Source organism: Argentina anserina, chromosome 4 (genome assembly GCF_933775445.1).
Source record: "Argentina anserina chromosome 4, drPotAnse1.1, whole genome shotgun sequence".
NCBI classification, from domain to species: domain Eukaryota; kingdom Viridiplantae; phylum Streptophyta; class Magnoliopsida; order Rosales; family Rosaceae; genus Argentina; species Argentina anserina.
This window is the reverse complement of record NC_065875.1, coordinates 19,340,203-19,352,960: the sequence shown is the minus strand read 5'-3', so window position 1 is coordinate 19,352,960 and position 12,758 is coordinate 19,340,203. Positions and strand designations below refer to the sequence as shown.

Here is a 12,758-nt window from a genome sequence, read left to right as displayed (position 1 = left end):
TTGTTAAAAATTCAGCAAGCAATCATGAACGTGGTACACGTATGACCATTTCATTTACACACAACTTTCAATCAGATATGCTAAGTAAAGAAAATTCTCTATTTTTACATATAATAGCAACAATGCATGTCAGAGTCTATCATCAAGATTTAACTATATGTGCCAAAGACAATAAGAAGGTTGTCTGACGTAACCAACCTATGTAAGACCATAGATCAATTAAGTCACATATATTTACATGTCAAGAAGAAATTTTACAAATGATAGATGCAACAAAAAGAAAAAAAACCAAGGCTGCAGGATTTGTCAACATGAATTTTACAAATGATAGATGCAACAATGGCAGTTCATATTTCTGAACTTTTCATTTGTTATGGAAACTTTCCAGCAATGCATAGAGTTAAATAAGCAACTGTTCCACTAAGGTAATCAATTTCTCTAAAAAAGATATATACTGACAGCCAACCTAACCAAAAAAGAGTAGCTACACTATCATGACTAAAATCAGAGAGTTACCAGTTCGATAGTGTTTGGATCATACTCCCAAGTTTTTCAGGTCTCGGATCTCTCCTTGCAACAAACTGGACTTGCGGTTTAAAGATTACATATTAGATACCTCATATTGTAACAAAACAAAAAGGAGGGATGGAGGGGAACAAGGAGAAACAAATCTTAAAGCAAGACAAATCTCGAACCTCAAAACATTTTCTTAACTAGTCCAACTTTCCTCTTATTATGCCCTGAAAGAAACCAACCAATGTAATAGTCAGTGCACTTCTTCATGTTTCACTACATTTTTATACCATCCACATAACAACATGTTATCTTTAAAAGGTTATCTACATTACCAAGTGAGAGAGTGATTTATTTAGTTCCAATCAGGATATCAATGTTCAAGTTTATTTTTATACGATATTAGATCAATTGGTTCCAACATCACTCATGTCTGATTTACTGGTTTTTACAGTACAAATAGAACACCAAACTCATTACTCCTATCAGAACTGAAGTTTATTTATTTTGTTTGATATATATATATATTGTTTGTCTCAGACCCCACTACAATATGATTCAGTACAGTATGCTAAAAAATTGGGGTAGAAGTATGAAAGAACAATTACCGCATACATGCACTCATTAATGAGAAAATCCTCGAGTTCACGTACATTTGCAACATCTAACTCCTGCATTAGCTGATCATATGGTAGTACCTGGAAAGGCACATAAGAATATATTAGAAAAGAATATCAAGAAAGGCAATATGAGACACTTGAACATGCTAAACAAAGGAGGGGGTCTGAAACCCATCCCTTACAAAAAAACAAATAGAGAGAGAGAGAGAGACTAAATTCAAAAGAGATCAAAACATGCATGATGCATTAGATAAGATGAGAAAAGCCAACATACTTGAAAGAGGAAAAGAATAACTATCAATATTCAGTTTACCGGTAATCTATAAAATACTGTGTTAGACAATTGTTCTCTACCACGAGCCTACCAAAATCATGTGTTCGATTGCCTACTAAAAATGGCCTTTTCTGTGAGGGAAGGTAAACTATCTTCTAAGGCATACATAGTTGGCTGGCAATCCCTACAGCTACTGCACATGTTGGACATGTAAAAAAGGAAAAAAGCTAAAATAAAAAATAGAGTCACTGATCCAAAGGCAAACTATCAGCGTCTGAAGCACACACAAAGACGCACATGTGCATATGCAGATGAATAATATCGGCTTGAATATATATTAATTTTCGGTGCTCATTATTTCATTACATTGATATACACGACCCAGGGATGAATTTGCAATATGCAGATACACAGTCAGTATCTAGACAATTATCAGATGCTATCTAACTAGCATTTCACTGACTAATAATTGTCAAGTGAACCAACTTCCCTGCATCCTACTTATATAAATTTTTTCCCCCAACCATACAAAAGCAATCGAGCTAAAATCCGGAAAATAAACTAGAGCATCGAGCCACAAAACAAAGAACGGTTAACATACTCACTTCAGATTGCAAGTCAAAAATATAATAGCATCAATACATGTCAGAATCTATCATCATGATTTAACTATATGTGCCAAAGGTAATAAGATGTGCAAATACAATAATATTCAATATTAGTGTTTGAATAGTGCCAAAATGACGGGTTGCTAGACCAGTAGAACTAGCAGTGTTTGAAGTACCTCACGAACCACAGCATAATCATCAATTGAGAGATTCAACTCTCCATCCACTTGAGCATCAAATGGATAGCATCAAAATAGATGTATAGCCTGCATATGATGTAGTAACTAATTCAGTGGGGAAAAAACCCAGAATTACAAAAAGATTTGGTACTCTCAACTCACAAAACATGCTCAACCCTAAATTTGAAACGTATTACAAGCTCAAAAGCAACAGATGTATGAAATTAAATACCTTTAATAAGTGCAGACTATCGAAAGATGAGAGTGAGAGACGTAATCTGCATTCAAAACAATAACTAGCTGAATTTAAAAAAAAAACTATGAATCAAGGGGAGAGAAAAGTTAGCTTACAAGCAGATCTGCATTGCTGAAAATCAGAGACGTTAGATCGCACCTAATTGACGGTAAGCGATTAGAGATCCAAACCGTCGACGACGTCGGCAGATCCAAATTCCAGATTCGCCAGTCCACCTCTTAATCGAGTGAGAGAAGGATGGTGGGTAAAGAGAGATCCATGAGATAAAATTTGGAGCAGGTATGAATCGGTCTCTCTGAGAGGGAGAGGGAGAGAGAGAAAGAGAGAGGATAAGGTTTCGGTCTTTCGGGCGTGTGCTGGAGTGAACAAAAGTAAAATGGGCTGTGAATTATTTTTTCTTTTTTCTTCCTCTATTTGACGTGCCCCGCAAAGAAAAAAGCTGTTCAAGGAGGTATACTGAACCATTTTCACACAGATGCACTGTTTAAGGAGGTACATTAATCATTTTCACACTAATGTACTGCACAAGGAGGTGCTCATGGGAAACTTTGTAGGGTGTGTTTGGTGGACCGGAATCCTCTCCTAATACAAACCTCCTAATATTGCATAAGTGAATCTCAGCCATTCATTGTAAATCAACGGCAAGATCACTTCTCCTCCTTCATTCTCTTCTTTTCTAAACCTGATTCTCTCTCTCTCTCTCTCTCTCTCTCTCTCTCTCTCTTCTCTCCTCTCATCCCGCCCAACTCAGTAATTCTTTTCTGGATCCTTCTTTTCTTACAACAGAGAACAATAATAACAGAAAAGAAAAACAAACAAACTATTGAAATAGGTCTCTATCTGGGTGTTCAGTTTCTAATAAGATGGGTTATGTTTATAAATTGGAATAATTTGCTTGATTGGGGTATGACTCTTTGATTGTGGATTGGGTTTTGGTTAGGAGGAGCTTGCGTTTGATAGGATTTGTGCTTGTGGTCATTTTGTTAATTCAACATCATCAATTAATCAAGAAAATACTTGGTAAGCTTCAAAGGAAGCCTTCGAAGTCAGCTGGCAATCGTGAATTCGGAGGGTGCAAATTTCAATCTTCTTATATACGAATATTTTCTTCTTGTTCAGAGTTGAACACCATCTATGAAGAGCAAATTGCAGACAGATAATTTGGGATATGAGAGGAGAAAGAGAGAGTCTAAATAGAGAAAATAATTAGAAAATATTGAGCATCGCGGTGGAGATTTGGCGACGGAAGAAGAGAGGAGAGACTGGCATAAATGAGGACTTTTCTTTCGGGCAAGGGGTCGAAGGGTTGGGGTCTTGGGGATGAGGGGGAGAGAATTAGCTGAGACAAGGGTAGGAGACATTTATTAACATTGAGCTTATCTTCACCATTGATCAATAATAGATGGCCACAATTTACTTGTTAGGCAGTATTAGGAGACAATGTATGAGGAGAGGATCCCAGTCCGTGTTTGGTACAACTGGGCTTATAAAAAAAGTCGGCTTATGCTGATTTCTGAAAATAAGTGGCTGATAAATAAAGTTGCAGACTTATATAAGTAGTTGTTAGTGACAGAAGTAATGGCAAAGCGTTTGGTAAACTCAAATTAGCTTATGCTTTTAATTTGTCAAATGACCAATTTAGACATGTAAGATAATTTTTAGTTAATTTTAGTTTAAAACAATGTCTAAAAATATATGGCATATTAATATTTGATAATTTTTAAATTATCTTAAACCAATATACTCTGATATTGATAATTTGGTTCTCATTAGGATCATGTCAATACATAAATACTCAATCACGTGCATTCATCAAACTTTGAGCAATCATGTCTCTTAATATATCAATTTCTTGTGCGCCATGATGATTTTGTTCATCATCATCATCATTATCATCTTACTCATCTCCACCACCTTCCTTTTCTTCGTCTCGGACAAAATGTCTATCACGATGTGCATATCTCCGGATATAATTATGAAGTGTCATAGTAGCGATGACAATCTTCACTTGTTTCTCGAATGAATATCCTTGCATGTCTTTTAAAATCTTCCATTTTTTTTTCCAAACTCCAAATGAGCGTTCTATAACTCCTCTAAGTGAAGATTGTGCTTGGTTAAATAGTTTTCTTTTATTTCTTAGTTCTCGGCCACGATATTGTTGGAAGTGTTGTTGTGGCCCTTTATAAGGTCCCAAATACCCTGACAGAGTGGGATATCCTGAATCCACTACATAATATTTTCCTTCAAAATTATCATGTAATAAAATTTGTGAAAATGTCATTTGAAGCATGAATTGAAATGAAATTTTTGACTAAAATTAAATATATTACCTGGTGGAGGATGAGGAAAGTTCATATTAGGATTTCGAAGAACCGATTGTAATACTCTTGTATCATGAGCTGACCCTTCCCAACCCGCACATACAAAGATAAATTGCATATCAAAATTGCATACCGCCATAACATTTTGTGATGGAAATCCTTTCCTATTAATGTATGGAGTTTTTTCGTCATCGCAAATTGAAGCAGGAATATGCACTCCATCAATAGCCCCAATGCAATCCTGTGAATAATGTTGTTATTTGAAAATTACTATAAATAATTATATTGTCTAATATTTGTAAGCAAACAATAAAATTACCTTAAAATATGAATAATATCTTCTATCCCTCATTATCTCCGGTGCAACACCATTGAACTCAGGATCCTCTGGCTTAATTATTTTTTTTACTTAACTCACACACTAGATCCATTGCTTCACTAATATATCTACACACGGTTTCACTGAAATGTTGAAATCGTTCTCCTACCGATCTAATTCCACATCATTGTCCTAACAAATACAATAACATTCCCACGACCTCCATATGACTAGTTATATTTGAACCTAACAACTCCTTGTTGATAACTTCTAAATCAGTACATAAGCGATAAAATACGTCCTTTTGCATTCTAAAAGCATTATAACACCGGGTTTCATTCCCACATAAAACTTCCGTCATCCACCTATAACCTGTTTGTTCAGATGTCATACAAGGAGTTTTGTGGACATACTTCTCATAATAATGTTGAATCAGTAGAGCATTAAGTTGCACAGCTCGCAAGAATATCTCTTCGTCAACTTCATCGTCATGACCTGGATTGTTCATAATTCAATGACAAAACCTGCAAATTTCAAGGGCTAAAATGTAAATCATATAAATGAAAACTATTCATATAATGTAATGATCAACATTTTAATAGAGACACAAATATAACAAAACTCAAATGCATATATATAAAGGGTGTCAACATGATGAAAAATAGAAGATAAAACATAGTTTCATGATCTTGAGTAACATTCCAACTTGAGGTAAGATATGAAAATACAAAACTAATAATTTCTCATAAATAGCATAAGCTCATTTCTCGGTCATCTCAAAGTTCAACCATTCTAACTTCATGTTAGGATCATCCATAGTGCAATACATCTCTCTCTTCTCTGGACTCAAAACAGTCGAGTAGCAAAGAACCACAACCTAGTGCCCTGCTCAGCTCCATCTGGGATAGGAAGTGTAGAAGATGGTGCCCATGCATGCTTTCCAGTGGATGTAGTACCTAAGAACAGCTGATCCAACTTGGCTTCAAACTCGGGTGATATTCCTTTTTTTCTAAACCTTGCATATTCCTTTGTTTTCTGCATAAAAACAGTAGCATTTATCATAAGATGTATGAAAAACAGCCCATTGTAAATCTGGTATAATCTTTTCCGGTTTGTTCAACAAAAGATTTGACAATAGTCTTCCATCCAGCTGAACTAAAATGAGAACCTGGTTTTGAATTTTTATGCACCTCCTTGATACACAAGTCAACAAAAACTTCAACTAAATTCTCATTCCAACTAGCTTGTTCTTTGGAATTTGCCATCTATCACATATACGTAATGAAAACACACAAACAAGTACACAACTATATAGGAACCATGCACATGTCACCAAATACATAAGTTAACATGATATTCAAGAATATAGTTCATCTGTTGTTAATGTTCGAATTTGAGGAGATACCTTGGGAACACTGCTGTTTTGTAAGTTACTGCAGCTCTCTCCTTAATCAGAATGGCTATTTACCTAAAGAATGAAGAAGATGAATATATGTTAATTTGATTGAATTCAAAACAGCAAGAGATGTTTAAATTAATCATAACAGTAATTGAACTTATTTAGATACACATGTGGTACACTAAAAATCTATGCATCTAAGTGATCTAACTACTAACATGTTGGGGATTGTATTACTAACACAGTACTACATAACATGTACTTAGCATCTTAATCAAAGTCTTTCGGTAAGATTTGGCAAAACCACCACTCCTTGATGTGTCTAATATCAAGACCGTGTAAGAGTTCTCACTCCATAAACATTGCATAAAGGTGAGAAAAGCTGAAACTTAAACTCAAGATATATTAATCTACCTATAAATGATAATATTTCCATATCGTGATAAGTTTCCATTCAGAAATGAAGCATCTCATAATATCTGTATGTGAGGGTCGACATATGAACTAAAAAATGGAGGAAGAAAACTAAACCTGAATGTAATCATAAGGTACAAGCAAGCACCTGTGTATTTGGTTAATTGATTGGACAGACTGCTTGAACCTATATGGTATATCAGACTATCATTATATCACAATGCACCAATTATTGGAGCACTCTATATGGTGGTAACCTAGACAGCTGTTTTTAGGAAAACGTAAACAGCAGTCAAGCTGCCACATCAAGAAGGTGACAATCATGGAAAGCCTTCATCAAGTAGTTTTATACCTTTTATTATGTAAGGCCTAAACCAATACTACAGATGCATGCATCATAGATTTGATACCCCCAGTAGAAGTTTACTAGAGGTAGTAAACTTTAGTAAATTTTTACTACTCCTAGTAAACTTTATTTTTTTGCATCTAAGTTGATTTTTCTCCGTTTTAAGGTGTGTTATGGCCTTTAGAAATACTGTTTTTCAAGTTTAATACCCCCAGTAGAAGTTTACTAGAGGTAGTAAACTTTAGTAAATTTATACTACCCCCAGTAAACGTTATACATGCTTGTTGGTATCAAAGGTACAAAGTAGTTGTAGCTAGACATATTGAATATAACTATGCAAGTTAGTTTTCAGATGAGTTATCAAAGTTATTAATCATATTTCTTAAAACTAGCAAAGGCTATTAAACTTGCCAAATTACAAGAATCATACTGCAAACCTCAATATGCACAGAATCAAGATTCATACTGCAAACCAAACTAACAACTAACAATAACAGATGAACCAGAAATCTCAAAGCAATCTAACCAAAACAAAACTTTCTCTAGCTTCTAACTCTCACTAATTTCGTGTTTCATTGATACACATTTCAAAACAAACTTCAAATCATAAAAATCATACCACTAATCCCAAATTACATACAACCCAGATTAAATTGAAGCCAACTTTACAAAGAAATTAAAGAAATTTGAAACTGATATTGCTAAATTACTAACCTTCAATCAAATTCTCAAAACACGGCCTTGATTTTGATTATTGTACCCAAACTCGTGATCTCAAGATGCGTTGCTTTGGATTCTTGAACTCAGAATCGTGATTGGTGATTAACGAAACAATGAAAAGATAAGGAGAGCTTGTGATGTTGTTCAGAGAGAGAGAGAGAGCAGAGAGTGAAGAGAAGAGAAACTGAAGAGTGGCGCATAAGAGAAACTAAAGAGCGGCGCAGAAGAGAGGTTGAAGACGAGGGTTTCAGTGGCGTTTTCCCGTAATTCATCAAAACATAAAAGGGTAGGAACCAGTATTACGAAAAATTCATTTACAACAGTGTTTCGCGCTACAGTGGCTGAGCAGCTTCTGCTTCTAAAAGCACCTAAGGAGGAGCTTCTCCTTTTCGGGCTTAAAAATACTGGCTTATTCAAACAAAAGATGATAAGCTCATTTACCAAATGATTGGCAACAGCTTAACTTATAATCATTGATGCCAAAAGCCTTACCAAACACAGCCGTAGTAGTGATATAAGAAAAATCTCTAAAAGAAACATCTTTCGTCGTCGCATTTCTCATTATTTTCTTTTCTTTACTTCTTAGACTTTTACTAATCACTATATAAACTTTTAAAAAAACCATATTCGAGTTGCCTTACGTCCTGACTTCCTCTATTATTTTGTTACTCCCTATAATCCAAATTATCTTAGGTTTGCAGTCTCTCTCTCTATCTCAATTCTTTTTTAAATAATTGAGTATGTTAATTGTTGATCATTAGACAATTATACTAAAGAGGTTGTTGACGTTCTTTATTTGCATTTTGAAGCTACTGCAAATATGTATGTATTTCAAATATTAGTACATATCTCTATTAATTAAGTAAATTTCACTTAAATAAAAGAGTAAAAAAGAAAGAGAAATAATAGAAATTTCCAAGTAGTGACGAAAATTGTAACTTATGCATATTTGAAATACATACATATTTGCAGTAGTCGCTATTGGTTACAATCTATTTTTCTAAAAAAGAGGATGATCTTAAACAAAAAATATATAAAAATAAATTAAGCACATGATATATATATAGGTCTCATCATTTAGCTCGCGGATCCGAGAATCACACAGCGGCCCGCAAGCCCGATGGGGTTTTACTCGATCCGGCCCGCGAGAAAACTCGCTTCCATGGGTAGAGGGCTGGGCATAATTTAGAAATGTGAAACCCAGCCCAGCTCGACAAAAGCCCGCTAAGTAATAAAATAATATACATACATATTCTATTAGGTTTATAATAAAACTATCGCATTATGAAGCGACTATATGAAGGAAACTTCTCGGGATCGATCGACACTAGACGATATAATGGGTATATATATTTAGTGACCCAATAAAAATTTCATCCAATTCGGACCTCATCTGACCGTTAGAATTTCCAGTAAACCGAAAACACCACTAATATGCCCTAAAGGATGACCAATTACCAAGATGTGAACACCGAAAGCCGTTTACATATCTAAAATCACAAAAAAAAACACCGATCGTGCGCGGTCACACCGAGAAACCCATTTGGCGAAGCCCCGACAATGAGGTTTTAATACGTCAAAATGCCTCTTTTTTTGTTGACCATAGATACGAACGGCCAACCAAGTCCAAAATAGACGAACTTTTTATGGGATTCCTAAATATATATACCGATCACATATGCTAGTGTCGATCGACCATATTTTGAACTGGAGTTGTCGATCGCCGAAGTGTCCACTAATGTATAATAACCTTTATATTAGGTTTAGAATAAAACTATCGCATTGTGAAGTTACTATATAAAGGAAACTTCTTGGGATCGATCGACACCGTCCGATGTGATCAGTATATATATTTAGTAACCCTGTAAAAATTTCATCCAATTGGGACCTCGTCTAACCGTCGAAATTTCCGGTAAACCGAAAACACCACTAAAATGCCATAAGGGAGGACCCATTACCAAGATGCGAACGTCGAAAGCCGTTTACATACCTGAAATCACCTAATTTTTGTCACCGATCATGCATGATCGTACTGAGGAAACCTATTTGGCAAAGCTTCGGTCAATGAGGGTTTCAATATGTCAAAATGCCTATTTTTTAGTTGACCATAGGTACAGACGGTCAAACCATATCCAAAACGGACGAAATTTTTACGGGATCCCTAAATATATATATACCGATCACATCTGTTGGTGTCGATCGATCATATTTCGAACTGGAATTGTTGATCGCCGAAATGTCCACTAATGTATTATAACCTTTAAATTAAGTTTAGAATAAATTATCGCATTATGAAGTGACTATTTAAAGGAAAATTTTCAGGATTAATCGACACTAGCCGATGTGATCGGTATATATATTTAGTGACCCTGTAAAAAAATTTCATCCAATTCGGACCTCGTTTGACCATCGGAATTTCCGGTAAACCACAAACACCACTAATATGCTCTAAGAGAAGACATATTACCAAGATGCGAATGTCAAAAGTTGTTTACATATTTGATATCACCTAATTTTTGTCACCGATCATGCGTGGTCGCCCCAAGGAAACCCATTTGGGAAAGCCGTGGTTAATGGGGTTTTAATATGTCAAAACACATCTTTTTTGTTGATCGTAGGTACGGACGGTTAAACAATGTCCAAAACGGACGAAATTTTTACAGGGTCCCTAAATATATATATCGATCACATCTACTGCGATAATATTTCAAAACTAGAATTTATATGTGAATTTTTTTTTTGGAAATATTTTTCAAGAATTATTTTATTGTTCAAAACCCTTAAATAAGACTATTATATTTTTTTTCTAATACAAGCCCGCAAGGCCCACTTTAGATGGACGGGCTTGAATCTTCATATTTGTGCAAATACATGGCCCATCACTTTATCTAAATGTACTAAGGCCTGGCCCGGCCTATTGACGAGCCATATATATAATATAATAAGTTAGATTCTAATATATCGATTAAGGATGGTTTGGTACATTACGTGTATAGCATATCAACATGCATGAATATGTGAATTTAAATTTTATTATAATTTTTGTTTAATTTTAAAATATAATATTATTTTGAATAACCTTAAATTCTGAAGTTGAACACACGTTTCATTTTCAAAGTATTTAGTGGGTGTTACAAGCTAATGAATTATTCATATTTTTATATATTTATCATGTTCATAATATATATGGGAGTTAAGTAGTTACAAATTATTTATTTGTTTGTAACACTGTAATGTTATTATTATCTTTATGAGTTACAATATTTCACTCCTATATAATCTTAACATCTCTTTCATTTCAAAACACACGTAAACACTTCTCTAATCTATTTTCTACGGTTGTCTTTCTATCATGCCAAATGAAGAACCAAGTAGTTCTAGGATCCAAATATGTGAGTGTACACTTATGAGGATCAACAGTTTGTATCTTGCGGTTTTTATTTCAATGAACTCACTTAGGCGTGGGGATAAGCCTCCTGGACTTGCTGGGTTCCAAACCAAAAAATAAATAAAATTAGCATAATCATAAAATGTATAAATAAATAAAGCCCGACCAGCCCGGATTCACGGTGGGCTATCAGTACAGCCTATAAACACTTCTCTAATCTATTCTCTACAGTTGTCTTTCTATCATGCCAAAGGAAGAACCAAGTAGTTATAAGATCCAAATATGGGAGTGTACACTTATGAGGATCAACAGTTTGAATCTTGCGGTTTTTATTTCAATGAACTCATCTAGGCGTGGGGATAAGCCTCCTGGACTTGCTGGGTTCCAAACCAAAAAAAAATTAGCATAAATGTATTAATAAATAAAGCCCGACCTGTCCGGATTCACGATGGGCTATTCGGTACAGCCTATAAAACCCCCCAAGACTCACTTTATACAGACGAGCTTGGATCCTAGATTTTTTGTAAAAACCCGGCCTGCTATTTTTAAAAAAGGTAATAAAACCTGGTATGGCCCGTTTACGAGTCCTAACGGCATTGACGCCGATATAGTGATAGCAACTCTCACGTATTTACAAGAAAACTGTATACGCATATCATGGTACGTAGTCGACTGAGCCCACAGTGGCATTCAATAATTTTGTGAACAATTTAATTTAGTAAGCAAAGACAACGTTACTTATATATATATATATATATATAAGTCTCTATCCAGAGTGAAGGTTCACTATGAAGTTTTAGAGTGAAGTTCCAATTTTGGCACACTTTTCGGTCAAATGTTTTCACCATAAGCGATTCAATATTTAGGTATGCTATTCAAGATCATCTCTATAAAGTTTCATCCAATTTGACAATGATTTGAGCTTTCAAATTTGAGATTTACACGAACAGTTCACGTTGAACAATTTTAATTCATTCATTGATTTAATTTAATTTTAATACCTTAACGATGTCCGAATTAGATGAAATTTTGTAGAGATGATCTTGAATAGCATACCTAAATATTGAATCGCTTATACTGAAAAAATTTGACCGAAAAATATGCCAAAATTAGAATTTCACTCTGAAACTTCAGAGTGAACCTTCACTCTAGATATAGACTATATATATATATATATATATATATATATAGTACGGTATGATCGACAAACGTCCATCTTCCCCTATAATATATTGTCGAAATTGTAGCAAACACCCTTCCCAATAAACATTGAGCTTGCACGTCGATCTGTAGATGTATGAAATCTCAATTCGTACCGACATGTCATCTACGACTCTACGTGCGTACGTATTATATTAACATGTGATTGTAAAGCTTCTTTTCGAATATCCCTCCCGGACC

At 34.7% G+C, this 12,758-nt stretch overlaps 1 long non-coding RNA gene across 1 annotated transcript; it reads right to left on the bottom strand.

Annotated features, from left to right (window-relative positions):
- Positions 1-680: 680 nt before the first annotated feature.
- LOC126791699 (uncharacterized) lies at positions 681-2,502 on the bottom strand. Its single transcript, XR_007671849.1, has 4 exons — positions 2,427-2,502; positions 2,192-2,281; positions 1,122-1,211; positions 681-740 (listed from the first exon to the last, which is right to left on the bottom strand). It is a non-coding gene; the product is annotated as an uncharacterized LOC126791699 (long non-coding RNA).
- Between the last annotated feature and the right edge of the window lie 10,256 nt (positions 2,503-12,758).